Below are 10,435 nucleotides of genomic sequence, written 5' to 3'. Positions count from 1 at the left end.
GTCCCCCGAGGGCGCCAGCCCTTCTGCCCTTCATCCCTCAGCGTGGGGTTTTGACCCGAGGATCTTCCTCACCCACAACGGCGTGTTGCTGCTTGGCTTTTTTATTTTTTATTTATTTATTTTTTTCTATCTCAGTGCTAGGCAGTCATCTTGATGTTTTCTCTCTCCCCTTCATGCGCCTGCTGAGAATAAGAGGCGCTTGGACGGGCAGAGGAGCAGGCCGAGGGGTGTCCTTTCTTTTCTGTGGTACTGGGGATTGAGGTCAGGTCTTCACACTGGGTACACCCCTACCCTCCCTTTCCTTTCCTCTTTCTTTCTTTCTTTCTTTCTTTCTTTCTTTCTTTCTTTCTTTTCTTTTTCTTTCTCTTCCTCTCTCTTTCTCCCCCCTCCTTCTTCCCCTCCCTCTCTCCCTCTCTCCCTCTCTGTCACTGTCTCTCTCTGTCATTGTCATTCTCTGTCTGTCTCTGTCTCTGTCTCTGCCTCTGTCTGTCTGTCTTTCTCTCTGTCTCTGTCTCTCTCTCTCTCTGTCTCTCTCTCTCTCTGTCTCTGTCTCTCTCTCTCTGTCTCTCTCTTTCTCTCTCTGAGGTAGGAATACAGGGTTGCCAAATAGCTAAGCTGCCCAGGCTCAGCTCAAAATTTGTGATCTTCCTGACTTAATTTCCCAGAATACTGGGATGAGCTAAGGTTTCTAAATGATAAGAAATACTAGTTAACATGAAAATAAAAGATGATCTTAGGGTTTTGAGTGTTCCCAACACAAACAAATGATACATGCTTGAGATTATGAGTATTCCAGTTGTGTATCACACGTTGTGTAACTTAATAAAATGCCACACTGTCCCTCATAAGTACGTACAATTATTATGTGTCAATTAAAACTAAGAAAAAAAAGAGTATACCAGACAGTCTTCCATCCTCAACTTTAAAAAGCCTACAGTTATTTGTTTATGTGCTTTTTGGTGACACTGGAGATTGAACCAAGGAGCCACGTACTGGGAACGCTCTACTACTGAGCTGCGTCTCCCAGGTCTTCTCATTCTTATGCTGAGCCAAGATCTCACTAAGTTTCCAGAACTGGGCTCCAACCTGAGATCCTCCTGCCTCAGCCTGCCAAGTAGTTGGGATTACAGCCCATCCCTCCATCACACCAGGATAATCTTCATTTTAAGATTCAGCCAACACTTACCAGGCTCTGTCGCAGGCACTCTCTATAGCAGCAGAGCTCAGCAAAGCTCCTTCATGGGGCACGGACTCCCAGCCGTGAGCTGAGGGCAAAGGCCAGCAGTCGGCAAGCTGAGCTAATTTTTAAAGAAAAATAGTGCAATCATATTTAAAACTTTTGAAATTGCTATTTATTACATATAGTCTTCATGGAATAAAATTTGCCCTTTTAGTGTAGAGCTTTTGAATTGTGACAAAAGCACGCAGTAATGTCATGTAAGGTCAGTTAATGCTACCAAGAAAGAAAAAAAGGAAGGTGTCAGAGGATTGGGGTTGGCGTGTTCTGCTTAGCCGGGGCCGTGAGGGAGGATTCTGAAAATAGCACAGAGGTAGGTGAGAGAGCGCACGCTGTCACCCTGAGAAAGCTCACAGGTAGGCGCTGGGTGCAGGGACACGCTGGGCAGGCTGGAGGAAGAGCCGACGGCTTACAGCGCAACGTCAAGGAAAGAGGAGGCATTTGCAGTGTCCAAATACTGTGTGTGTGTGTGTGTGTGTGTGTGTGTGTGTGTGTGTGTGACACACAGACCCAGGGGCTTGCACATGCTACGGGCGAGTCCTACCACTACAACAGATATTCTGTACTGCACTGGGCCACGTGTCCGTGCATGTTTTTGAAATTCCTGCTGCTGGGAAGAAAAGCTTCCTTTCCTCCCTTTGACTGGCTTCTAACTAAGTATAGAGAACAGAAGTTGGTGTCCTTCCGGGGGAAGTTCAGCACCTTCTCCTGAAGTTTGGGAAGCACTCTCGTCCTGTCTTCTAGCAAGCGCCGGTGCCCGCAGGTTCCCACGGCTGATACTGACACCTGGTCCTTGCTTCCCAGCAGAGCCGAGCTGTCCGCCCTCCTGCTCCCCCCCGCCCGCCCGCCCCAGCCCTCCTCCCTCCTCGGTGCCCTCTTCCTTCTTTGCTTTCCTCTTTTGCTTTCCGTTTTCTGTCCGTTTTCTTATACTGCCTGTCAGATTCGAAGGATCTGCTCTCGGGAAGGACCTCGGGCTCTGCTTGTCCTTGCCGTGGTAATCCAATCGCTCTGGGTTTCTGGCTTCTCTCCGTATCGGAGAGGCCCGAGGTGGAGTCTCAGCTGTGTAACCTTGCACACCCTGCCTTACTTTTTTGGGCTTCCTTATCTGTAGAAGAGTTTAAAAATAGCCCCCTTTTCTACGAGCTTGTTTTAAGGCTTAAAGTAATATGTATAAGTCGCTTAGAACATCACGTGCCTGTTACATATTATCATATTAGATAATGCATTCTTTCTTCTTTTCTTTTTAGACAAAATTTCGTCACACGGCTTAGGTCAGCTTTAAACTCGTTATGTAGCTGGTGCTGGTCTTGAATTCATGGTGGTCCTGCCTCAGCCCCTTAAGCCAAGAGCTGGGATTCCAGGTGTGTGTCATTACACTTGAATTGATATATATTTTAAAAATTCATTGAGTTGTTTTTCTTTGCTATTACGAATTTTAAAATGTTTTAGTTTTGTAGATTATAGCAGCAATTAATTTTATTTATTAAGATAGAAAAATGTGTAGGGACAGCTGCATAGCCCATTATTAATAAATAGAAACAACTCAAAAGTATAATAATTATACATTGAATGAGTCAATCATGGAATATTTTGTAGGACATTAAAAAGCCAAAGTTGGGGGGCTTGACCCTTAGCTCTGTTCTTTAAGTGGCTGCTTCAACAAAGCAGTCAGGCTCAGGTTGCTGTGGTTTGATCCCCAGAACTCAAGCCAGCCAAACCTGCCCTGAAGGCATTCGGAGCCAGCCAGAAAAAAAAAAAAAAAAAAAAATTCTCCTGCCATTTTAGGGCTGGGGAAATAGCTCAGTAGCATAACCACTTGCCTGGCAAGCGCAAGATCCTGAGTTCAATCCCCGGTATTGAAAAAAAGAAAAAAAGAAAAAAGCCAAAGTTGGAAAAGTAGATTCATGAAAACTTTTGTATGCAAGATATGCCAAAAAAAAAAAAAAAAAAAAAAGTAAAACAGCTAGTAACCCATTCATTGACTTTATGTGTGCTTTGATTATTTAAATAGCAGAATCCGAAATGTTTGAAAAAATTAGTACAAGTTTGCAGCATGTGACGGGCACACTCATGGTGAGGACCTGGTATGAGCACACAACACACCTGAAATGGAACAGCTACCTTTCGCCAGTTGGTAAGATCCAGTAGGTCATTATTTCGAGAGTGAAAACCTGGGAAGGAGAAACTAACTCCTTAACAACCAGGTCAGTGTCCAGGGGCCTCTGCACTCCTCCGCCCACAAAGACAGTCCTGCTCCCAAGCCCGCTGTCTGGAAACAAATCTAATCCCACGAAATCAGCAGCGTGACCTCGCCCTGGTCAAAGACAACAAAGCTAAGCCACTGCATGTTGTGTACGTGAAGTAGCTCTTTGTGTCTCAACCATTTGGAAGCAAGCAGTCCAATCTATAGGATGACACCACGGCGAGGTAAGAGCTCTAACAAGCATTTTCCTGGGGAACAACAAAGCTTTATTGAAGTTTAGATTACAGGACAGCCGGAGAAGATAGCTCACACTAAACTATAGGTGCTGTGATCTTGGATGGTCATCGAAATCAAGATGTTATCGGTTGAGAATACTCTAGCTTTTCTTTTGTGATAAGGCGGGCGAAATGCTTTAGAGAGTTCCTTTCTGATTTGATTTAGGATCAGAAAAGTAATAATATGTTTTTCAAATGTGGCCAAAGAAAGCTAGAAATTTGGTTCTCATGTAAGATTTAAATAAAATATTTTATTGCCATTATACTTTAGCAATTTTAATATACCAAGATTTTTTTAAAAATGTAAGCATATCTAATGCTAATATTGATGGACATACACATTTATATAGTGTTCTTTTTTTTAAAAAAAAGTATTTGTTTCCACTGCCAGCACCATCAAAAAATATATTTGTTAAAGTTTATCAGTCATGGAAATAGCGTGAAGCCTATTGGTCATGAATACATGGTTAGTCCTTGTGTATTAGCTGTGTGCAGAAGACCCCGAGCCTTAGGTTTTTGTCAGTGAAATGCAGCAACTTTATACAGCCGCACAGATGAGGCCTGATTTCTGTGTCCTTTACAGTCACATTTGGAAAGACACGACACATTCCTCAACAATGTCGCTTTGATATTTTCTTTCTGTGAGCAAATTAAAAAGAAAAAAATGAAATATGGCAGCTGAGAAATATGAAAGAGTCGACTGAAAACGTTCACAGACTGAGTTAGAAAGATGTGGGAGGCTTGGGGTGGGCGCGCAGGGCTTGCTTCCACTCTGATTGTGCCCTAATAGGGTGCTGATGGCTCTATAATCGCAGCAATATTGCATTCTAATCGCAGGCATACGTTTGGTCAACCAAATTAATGCCTTTAAATCACAATCTGATTCTTGCTAATACATAACCAGCTCTTTCTTCTGTCCCTGCCCCACTAAGGCTAATCAGCAGTAGGCAAGGCTCTGACTCAATTGTTTGTGGGAAACTCCCTGGCCGCACTCTACTCCCTGCCTGCCGAGGACATCATCTTTCACACAAACGTGGAATAATAAAGAATACTACCAGAAATTACATACCATGACTCAGAAGCAAGGCTCATGGAGCATCGACCTGCAGTGTCCTTCGTGTGACTGAAGGCTGCAGTGTCTGGAGCTGCCACTGCCATGCTTCCGGGGGGCCTGAGGCCAGTGGGCTGCTGGAGAATGGGACTCAGAACCTGCTGCAGGGCCTCCGGGGATCCGGGAACATCGGGGCAGCCTTTAATGTGCCGTCCGTGAGTCAAGCATTTACTTATTTATGTTGAAAAAACTAGAACGTAACACACAACACAAAATCGCATGGCCCAAATCATGGCTGTGCCATTTAAAACTAAAACACATGAACACCTGAATGGCAGCAAATCAACGGTACAGATGGCCGTGAAAGGAAGAGTGAATGTTTTGCGTTTGTTCCTACTTCAGTCTTTTGAGGAAGATACAGTGACTTGAGGCCCTTCCGGGAGAATTTTCCTCATGCCTAGCTGTGGATGGGAGGGTTAATGTCCCTGGGGTGTTAAGTGTCAGGAGGGAAGTGGACTCAAGTCCCCCAGCTTCCCGTGTCTCTGGACTGGGTACTCACAGGGCTCCAGGGAGCTGAACTGAGATTGAGGAAGGGTCTGAGTTGGAATTGGATGGTGCATGTGTGTGTGCATGCATGTGTGTGTGTGTGTGTGTGTGTGTGTGCATGTGTGCACATGTGTACGTGTGTGTGCATGCAGAAAGGTGGCTGGAGGGACCAAAGGCTCACAGTAGGATCCAAAGACCGAATTTTGCAGAGATGGAGCCGAATGAAAGGACTCAGACGAGTCCATGAACACAGAACTCAGCCGTTTATCCTGGCGGAACACTGGAACGTGGGTGTCTGTGAATCCGGGAGTCCCTCAGACCAAGAAAAAAGACCGGAGAAAGATGCCCTGAAAATGGACAATCACTGCAGTTAACACAGAGTGACGGCGACCCCAGAGGCCACTACATGGCCACCAACAGAAGAGGTGCTTCAGAGAGAAGCCAACTCCTGCAACAGAAGAGCGTGCACTTTTTCTTTCTTTCCGTCAGTACTCTGTACGCCCAGGTGTCTTGCTGTGTCTGCGAGCCCCAGGGACCGAGGGCCGCGCTCGCTCTCTCGGGCTGGCAGCGGCAGACTCAGAGAGGATCGCGTTGAAGTGACGTTCCAGCGTGGCTGAGGTGATTGTGCGAGGAAGTTCCACCAGGCTTTTGAAAATAGCAGTGAAGGTGTAGAATTTCCCCCTTGGCTAACTCTGTACACTGATACGGGCAGCTAAGCAACTACATCGAGGACAGTGATGTGTAAGGCGAAAGCCCTACTTGAATGCCTGCCATCTTGGCCTTCTAATTGTACACCATTTCTAATGTCGTATCACTTAGTACTATACTCTCTTTCGAATACATTTTAAAATAAGGCAAGAGAAGGAGTAAAAGACAATAACAAAAAATTAAGGTTTCTTGAAAGCAAGCGGTAATATTCAACCATATATCCAATCTTACATAACTATATCTGTTAGTTTGAGCAACAGATTTGACTATAAAAATAGATAATATATCAACCATTGTTAATTAGCCACTCTTCTTTTGAAAATCTGTAACATATTTATCATTGTATATTACTCTATTTGTTTCTGATTTTTATTCTTGCTTTTGTTTTTACTCTTCAAAATAAAACAAAATTACAGGCCAGCAAGATAGCTCAGCGCACTAGAGCGCCTGCTTAGGCAAGCTTAGGCAAGCCCAGAGCCGGAGGTTTGACACCCAGCACCACATGGCCTGCCAGCCCCACCCCCAGGGCAGGCTGAGCCGGCCGTAGAGGCCAGGCGTGGTGGCTCACATTTGTCATCCCAGCGCTGGAGAGGCTGAAAACAGGAGGATCACTATGAATCTGGGCTGCACAGTGAGACCCTGAAACAACAAAATACATTAAAAACAAAACAAACAAAAATAAACAACATTAAATTAAAAAAATGATATTCCAATGTAAGTTCTTTCTAGAAAGAGAAAATAGTGTATAGTTTTGTGCATTACAGAAAAATTTAAGGAACCACATATTATTTGATCCTTAAAATAACACGAGCGGGATCATTATTCTCGGGATCCAGCCCCTTGGTGTCCGGCTCACCTGGGCCACCGCGCAATACTAAAATCTGGAGATGCTGGTATCTTTTATATAAAACAGGACAGTGCTTGTATATAACCTGGATGTATCCCCCAATATGCTTTAGATCATCTTTCAATTACTCATAATTCCTACTGCAATGTAATGCCACATACACAGCTGTTCTAGGACATTATGTAGGGGGTAAGGACCAAACACACCTGTACGTGTTCAGTACAGATATTATTAAATGACTACTCAGTTCATGGTTAGCAGAAGCTGTGGGTGCTGAGCCCATAGATCTGAAGGGCCTACCGTATATCCAAATAAATGAATCAATTTTTTAAACTTTTAGAAAGCTGCCACAGCACTGCTGACATTTCTCTAAAATTTTATTTTCAGTGTAGTCACTGTTTGAAATTTGTAACCTAGTCTCCTGCAATCCTTTCCAAAATTGTATTGAAAATTAATAAAATTGAAATTATTTATACTTTCCACTAACTTTTGTCTATGAACCACAATTCTTTAGCTTTGAAAAAGGTTAATTTTTAAAAAAACTTTTATATATTTGTTTGGTATAGGGTCTTGCTCCTCCTGTCTCAGCTTCCTCAGTGCCGGGATTGCAGGTGTGCCCCACCACGCCCGTTTTCAGGGGCCAGCATGGCATACGATACCAGGGTTCAAACTGAGGCCCTTGCACTTGCCAGGCAGGTGCTTAGCCTGCTGAGCTATCTCTCCAGACCTTTTTTGTGATTGTTTTATTAAGTAGTTGCAAAGGGGCCTCACCTTGCTATGTAATCCAAGCAACCTTGAATCCTGATCTTCCTGCTTCAGCCTGCAGAGCTCCGGCAAGAGGGTATGCACCATCACTGGCTATAGTCCTACCTTTTTTAAACTATTATTTTTGTAGTACTGAGATGAAACACAGGCCCTGTCATGTGTTAGGCAAGTGCTTTACCACTGAACTACAGACTCAGCCCCACTATAATGCTTGTAATTGAGAAAATTCTAAGATATGGAAGCACTTAGCCAGTGGAAGGCGATCTGTTTGGGGTTATGGCGTCATGTGCAGTGGAATGCGCAGGCGTGACTAACGTGGCGACCTTCCTGAACTAAGAAAATGCGGAGCAGAACAACTTGGACTTGGGGGCGATAGAGACACAATTCACAGTTCTGTCCACACCAGCTCCAGGGCTGTTCCAAACTTCAGCTGCAGCTGTCAAAATCTGTATTTGCAAACATCCATAAGTATTTGTAGACATGTAAGTTTCAGAGCCTGTTTTCTTCCTTTTTATTTTTTTGAGGAGATAAAACAATTGCAATGTCCATTATTATGTTATAAAAAACACCACTAGAAATAGTCCTTGAGTGTGACAGCGGTAATTTAAATTTGATATATTTTTCTCACAACGTTAGGATGATAACCACTGCTAAGAACAAGCACCTGCTGTCACGGTGGGTTTTATTTTCTGGCCACATAAAGTTTAGCTCTTCAGTGTCTCTGACTAACTCTACTGGCTAGTCATAAAGCTTTTGAGGTCTTCAAGAAAAGCAACACACTCTTGATGTTTCAGGGCCGGGCTCCCCCAACTCATCTGCAAAGGTGTTGCCCACTCCTCCATCAGCCAGCAGACCCATTCGGTGGTCCCACAAGGCCTGGTCCAGGAATCTGTGTTAATGTGTAATTAGTGTCCTTCTGTTCGGACTCTCCTGTGGTGCGAAAGCTAACGTCCTTGATAGAAAATGTCACTCTCAGCCTCCTCTTCTTCTCCAACCTCATCCTCTGAACAGTGACAGGCCAGTACAAGGGCCTTCTTGCCTCCGTTCTTGGTCACTTCTACCACAGAATCGGGAGTTGATGTCAGCTCAGGCTCTTGTTCTTCCCCCTCTGAGGGCTGCTCCTGGCTGTCCAATGGTGGTGGGACACTACTGTTCGTGTTAAATGTGACAGTGACCTTTTCCCGGGCACCTTTCCGCACCAATTTAGCTTCTGTCCCATCCACCTCCCGCTCCCAGCCCCTGGACCTCTTGGGAAGGGACTTACACTTCTGAATATTTTTTCCTCTTTAATTTCATCAGTAAGAAATTTAACAAAAGGTTTGTCTCCTTGGCTGTGCAGCACTGAGGAGGCTGAGCTGGGATGGTGTGGCGACCGTGAGCTCGCCCACTGACAGCAGCAGGAAGAGCCAGGCCTTAGCCTGCCAGGGCACCCTCTGCAACAGCTGCCTGGGCAGTGGGCCGTGCGGTGAGGTGGAACCTGATCCCTTTAAATCCCCAAGTAAGATGCGGGTGGGCGGCAGCAGAACTGAGCACAGGTCAGGGGCAGCGCCTGCTCACTGCGTGTGTCTCGCAGCCTGCTGAGGATGTGGCGGAGCTGGAAATATAGACTACAAACCTGCGCAGCAACGAGCCTGTTAAAAAATGTTACTGTTAGTGTTGCTTTACCTTAAAAATAACAGAAAATAGAGCAGGGGTACACAGCATGCTCTTAGCGTATGCAAGGCTATATGAGTTGGATCCTCCACACTAGTGAACAAACACGTTAAGTAATGACAGGAAAAGTGCCAAATGAACAATTCCATAAAGACACAAGGCACAGCTGGGCCCTTCTGGCTGGCCTCGGACAGAGGTCCCTCGTACTCACGGAGCAGCGCTGTCCAGGAGAAGCACAGCGTGGGCCTGAGACCTCACATTACAGCCTCTGGACGTGACACGAAGCAGTAAAAGAGATGAGTGGAGTTATTTTAATAATACTTTCCCCAATTAGGTAATGCATCATTTCAAATATAATTTGCACAAACATAGTTAATGAGCTGCTCCGTTTGGGTCCTGTCTGGGCTCGGCCTTGAGATTGTATGGGAAGCTTCTAGGACAGCCCTCTCTATTCCGTGTCTCCCTTCCTCTGCGCGCCTTCTGTGCCCTTCTCTTCATGCAAACGCTTTCCAGCAACAGCAGGCACCAGAGGAGGACCACGCAGATGTCGGCAGTGACCACAGCTGGGCTTCACTGTGAGCTTGGTAGAGGAGACAGGTGCAGGCGTGCAAAGGTTCAGGTGGGCAAGAGATGGGCGTCAGGGTGGGGCACAGGGGTGGGGGACAGGGCAGGATGCCCCTGGGGGCTGAAGCCGTGCACATGATGGTCTGACCTGTGCAAGACACACTTGCATGGCCGGGCGAGGGGGCGCAGCTCTGCAGGGCCAGGAACGTAACAGTACCAGTGTATCCAGGGGCTCCCCTGAGGGCCAGAGTCTCACTGGATGGCGTCACCGGAGACACACAGTAGAGAAGTGCCTTGTGCACCTGGGACTCTTGCTCCTTCAGAGAACATTAGGGCCATCTGGGGACTTGCATGAGCTCAGAACAAAACCAGAAGGTTGTCTATGTGCCAAGGTAACAACTCCCAAGCCACGAGCGAGGGGCGGGATGTTGCTCACTTGCTCCGATTCATGGGTTCAGCCCCTAAACTTTGGGCTCCAGGCTGAAACTGGCTTGGACATAGGTATCTACACAGCTGACTGAGCTCAAGTGAAGTCAGGTGGGCCTCACCTAGCATGGCAGTGAATGAGCGCACATGCTGTCAGGTG

General features: G+C 45.9%; 1 long non-coding RNA gene and 1 pseudogene across 1 annotated transcript; one reads left to right on the top strand and one right to left on the bottom strand.

Moving 5' to 3' along the window:
- Nucleotides 1-2,561: 2,561 nt before the first annotated feature.
- On the top strand, nt 2,562-5,957 carry LOC111817308. The gene is made up of 3 exons (XR_002821546.1): nt 2,562-2,598; nt 3,249-3,371; nt 4,648-5,957. It is a non-coding gene; the product is annotated as an uncharacterized LOC111817308 (long non-coding RNA).
- Nucleotides 5,958-8,363: 2,406 nt separating this feature from the next.
- Nucleotides 8,364-10,435, bottom strand: part of LOC101584163 — a 90,499-nt pseudogene continuing 88,427 nt past the window's right edge.

This window comes from Octodon degus, unplaced genomic scaffold, assembly GCF_000260255.1.
Source record: "Octodon degus isolate 3935 unplaced genomic scaffold, OctDeg1.0 scaffold00054, whole genome shotgun sequence".
In the NCBI taxonomy this organism is placed as follows: domain Eukaryota; kingdom Metazoa; phylum Chordata; class Mammalia; order Rodentia; family Octodontidae; genus Octodon; species Octodon degus.
The sequence above is the reverse complement of the archived record's forward strand: the minus strand, read 5'-3'. Positions and strand labels throughout refer to the sequence as shown.